Genomic DNA, 4807 nt, shown 5'->3' with positions numbered 1-4807 from the left:
AAAGAGAAAAATCCTATCGGAAAAAACAAATGCAAGGGATGCGGGAGCAACTAAGGAAGGAGTACTCATAAGGGAACCCCCAAAGGGTCACCTTGGTGGGCAGATCGCGTCACTTGGTGCGCTCTCAATCGCCGTCACGTGTCGCGCTCTGGATACTCCCTTCGATTTTACTTTTTAATATTTTCCGCACATGTTTTCAGTTTTTTAGACGATTTTTTTGGCTTTTCGGTTTTTCACCGAACTTTCTTAGCTTTTTGGACAAAAATATTGCAAAAAATAATCAGAAAAATTTGGAAACAAAAAATGTGTTTTCTATTTTTTTTCCGCAAGAGGCATGACCTCTCAGAAAAAAAAACATGAAACGAAAAAACAAGTTTTTTCTTCAGCGAGAGGCACAGATTTGCTTTCAAGGGTCGTGCCTCTCGAAAACGAAAAAATGTGTTTTTTTTTCTCTTCTGTGGAAGACAAAGATTTACTTCTGATGGAGGCAAGGATTTTTCTTCCGCGAGACACATAATTGTGCCTTTTTCGAAAAAGTGAACAGGTTCCTGGTTCGATTTTTTTGTCCGTTTTTTTGATGAAAAAAACTTCGTCAAATCCTATCAACATGGGATATAGATTTGAAGATCTCGATGCGAGGAATCCAACAATGAAAATGGTTTAAGATTTGAATGCGTGATTTAAAAGATAAAATATTTTGAATAAACAAAAAAAAAACTCACAGGTTGTGACAAGTGATGCACATGTAGTGCGCCACTTGTTGTAACCTTAGAAGGTGATAGTGACCTTTATAAATAGTGCCTTTTATTTCTGCCCCCCAAAATAGTGCTTTTTATTTGAGATGATACAAATAGTGCTTCTTCATTAGTGATTTCGAAGGATGGCACCGCTCCAATCTTCCTCAATAGCAAAGGTAGGCCGAATCAGGCAGGATCATAGTTTTAAATAGCCTGCTATAGCACACTCCGCTATAGTTGTTTGAGTATATTGTCGTTAAATAATTTTATGTACAATTTGTCGCTATAGCTCAGCTATAACTGTTTATAAAGGTTGCCGTTATATGCCATAGCCTGATATTTAAAACACTACGCAGGACCCGTTCAGTTGGTCTTGGGCCTGCATGGATGGGTACACAACAGGTTTCCACGATTTTCTCAAGAAAAAAAAGGGGTTTCCACGAATAAAAAATGACTCGACGACGATACTATCCCAGCCAGTGCTCGCCTTTCTCTAGCGATTGGCGCCTCGCACGTTTGCCATCTCGCAGAGTGTAACGAAGTTCACGTCCATAATTTCAGACCTGTGCGTGTAGGTAGTTGCTCCCCCCAAAATAATACGGGCGTGTTTGGTTAGTTTCTCCATCGGGCCTGGCTAGGAGAGCAAAAATGAGCCAGGCTGGGCAGGGTTTGGGTAAGGAAAAATAGAGCCAAAAATGTAGATGACCAATTGATTGATTGCCTGCATTAGAGGTCTTGTTATCGAGATGCAATTTTTACCCGATGTTTGCTTGCATATATGCATATGATTAGGAGTTAACAACAAAGCTTAACACCCATCAGGTTTGGCATCTCGTTTTGTCGAACACTTTGAGCATGCCGGAGCTTCCACCGCCCATCGTGCCCACCACCAGCTCCCGGGCGACCGTGGCCGCGCCCGGCTCGCCGCGGTTGTGGACGAGTTTGAGCTGGCCGTTATTGAGGACTTTGCCGCGCCCGTCACCTCTCGGAGAGCCTCTTCGTCGGATGCCTCGTCTTCGCTGCCTCCCCCGCGCTCTCCTCGTCGTCGCCGGCGACAGCGAAAAACCGTCCGCGCGAGGGGAAAAGAAATAAAAAATATTAGCCGCCGACGCCTGCGGGATCAGCTGGTCACGACCTTGCCACCGTACGTGCAAGGTGCTGGACCTTGGCGGCGATCTTTAGGGGCAGCAATCCAGGTAGTCATTGACCCAGCGCGGCGTCGACCCCCGAGGTGGCGAGCAGCAGCCTGATGAGGATGTGGAAGCAGTGGAGGTTTCAGAGGACGATGAGTCGCGACGGCACCTGTCGGAGGCGGCGTCGCTCCAGAACTCAATCCATCACGGGGCCTCGCCGCAGGCCGTGTTGAGGTTGCGGTGTGTGCACGGCGTGCTCGTGCCGGAAGAGGGCATCGCGGCGAGTGGGGATGAGATGTCCATTGGCTGGAAGGACGACTCCCGGGTGAAGAAGTGGACGACGTCGAGGCCGCAGTAGAGGACGCGGTCGTCGATGACGAAGAAGACAGGGTTCCCGGTGAGGGAAGGGGTGCAAGGCAGGTAGCACCGATCGAAGAGCGGCACCAGTAGCGGCGCGCGCCATATGGCGGAGCGGACGAGCCGCCTCGCGCAGTCCGGGTCGGGCGGCCTCTTGCCCCAACAGCGCGGCCACAACCAGGTCCCTCCATCGGCGCGGGGGTAAAGCCGCAGCGGTGGCGGCTGGCCGGGTGACTCGCAACTGGCTCGGGTCGGTAGCTGAAGCGGCGTGGCCGGCCTGAGGCGGCTTAGCCGGCGAGTTGAGGGCATGGTAGAGGCAAGCCCGCGGCGGCGAGGCGCAACTCGTGGTACAAACGGCGAGAGGCAGAGGCCACTTCGTCGGTCGCGGAGACGGCTTGGCGTCGAGGCGACGACCGGCGGCTCGGGGCGGGGCCGGCTCGACCGCTCCGGCGAGGGCGCGATAGCGTCAAGGAGCTGCAGAGTTGGATTGAGGATTAGGGAGAGAGAGAGGGATTAACTCGAGACACACGTCTCCAGAGAGCCATGCACGTGCGCCTCGAACCATCGCTCGGGCCTGGCTTTTGACAAACTGTCGATTCAGCCGTTCCCAACGGGGCAGACCTAAGGTGCTTTAAAAATCATGCTATACGGGCTCAACAGTGTATGCGGGGAACCAAACAACCAAAGTTTAAAAAGATACTGTACCACACGAATCTGGTTGGACTCGATGAAGGCAACCAAACTCGCCCTACTCCGAGCTGCCAGCCTGCGCGACTGCATCGAATCGAATATAGCTATACCACAAGCTTCGTCAGCAGTTAGCCGATGCTGAAATGACATAGGATGAACATACTTGTGCATGCAACGGGACGAAGTAAGAGCAGCCCCTGACAGGCTGATATGTAGCTTCGTGTCTGAAGCCTGGCAAAGTTGGCTGGTGTATCTCACACGTTTTCCGTCGTAGCCGATGCTCGATTTTTCCCAGCGGTTGGCTCACACGTTGCCGTCTCGCACACTGTTACGGTGATGGGGTTCGTGTCCATAATTTCGGACCAGTACGTACGTGTAGCTGCTGCGGTTTTTTTTAAAACGAAGGCTCAAGTCGAGCCCGGCTTTGAATTAATAAAGCCATCAACTGGTCAGGATTACATCATTAACCCACTAACAGAAACAGAAAAACAAAACAGCTAAGAGATACATAGTGCTCTGCAAGAGCTAACTAGCTTCATACATCCTACAAGCAAAGATGAAGAAACTAAAGCACAAGAACAGCTTGAAGAGGATGAAGCTCACCACCGATCGCAGTCCACCGCTCAGTGACACCAAGAGGGCCTTGAGGAGACACAACTAGCAGATTGGGAGTAACACATTGTCAGCTCCATGGCTGCGGTTGAAACGGATACGACCTCCTCCATCCCTGAAAAGGGCTCCCTGCCCCCTCGCCTGGCACGAGGCGCCGATCCATCGGAAGATACAGCCGCTCTCCCAAGAGCTAAGATGAGTAACCACCACTGTCGGTGTCAAAACTGGCGGATCTCGGGTAGGGGGTCCCGAACTGTGCGTCTAAGGCGGATGGTAACAGAAGGCAGAGGACACGATGTTTTACCCGGGTTCGGGCCCTCTTGATGGAGGTAAAACCCTACGTCCTGCTTGATTTATTCTTGATGATATGAGTATTACAAGAGTTGATCTACCACGAGATCGGAGAGATTAAACCCTAGAAGCTAGCCTATGATATGATTGTATGTTGTCCTACGGAGTAAAACCCTCTGGTTTATATAGACACCGGAGGGGGCTAGGGTTACACAAGGTCGGTTACAAAGGAGGAGATATACATATCCGAATTGACTGGCTTGCCTTCCACGCCAAGTAGAGTCTTATCCAGACACGAGACGAAGTCTTCAATCTTGTATCTTCATAATCCAACAGTCCAGTCAAAGGATATAGTCCGGCTGTCCGGAGACCCTCTAATCCAGGACTCTCTCAGTAGCCCCTGAACCAGGCTTCAATGACGATGAGTCCGGCGCGCAGTATTGTTTTCGGCATTGCAAGGCGGGTTCCTCCTCCGAATACACCACAAAAGAATTTGAATACAAGGATAGTGTCCGACCCTGCAAAATAAGTTCCACATACCATCGTAGAGAGAATAATATTTCCACAAATCTAATCAGCTGACTTGTTTTTGGCAACATGACATTATGCCATGGCCCGGTGATTATTCGAACCGTTTTTTTTAACCAGCCCCGCACATAACGCGAGGCAGTTTCTTGACACGTCTTGTCAAAGCAGAGATCGTGTTCCCCTTATTACGGAATTTCCATCAATACAGGTGTGGGTAACCCAACCGCGCCATCGATTACGGCGCTTGGGGGATAAGCGAGTTTTATCAGGCTAGTGGGGCGCATAGTTTCGGCCGCCCTTATAAAGGAACAATGTTTAACCTTTTTCTACCCACACCTTCTTCCTCCTTGCTCATCCATTCTTGTGCACTCGAGCTCCAACGCCCAAGTCCACATCCTTCCCCTCAACCTTCTCCAATCATGTCCGGAGCGGGAGGCAAATGGATGGCTTCCTCCGTTA

This window comes from Triticum aestivum, chromosome 3A (genome assembly GCF_018294505.1).
Source record: "Triticum aestivum cultivar Chinese Spring chromosome 3A, IWGSC CS RefSeq v2.1, whole genome shotgun sequence".
NCBI lineage: Eukaryota > Viridiplantae > Streptophyta > Magnoliopsida > Poales > Poaceae > Triticum > Triticum aestivum.
The sequence above is the reverse complement of the archived record's forward strand: the minus strand, read 5'-3'. Positions refer to the sequence as shown.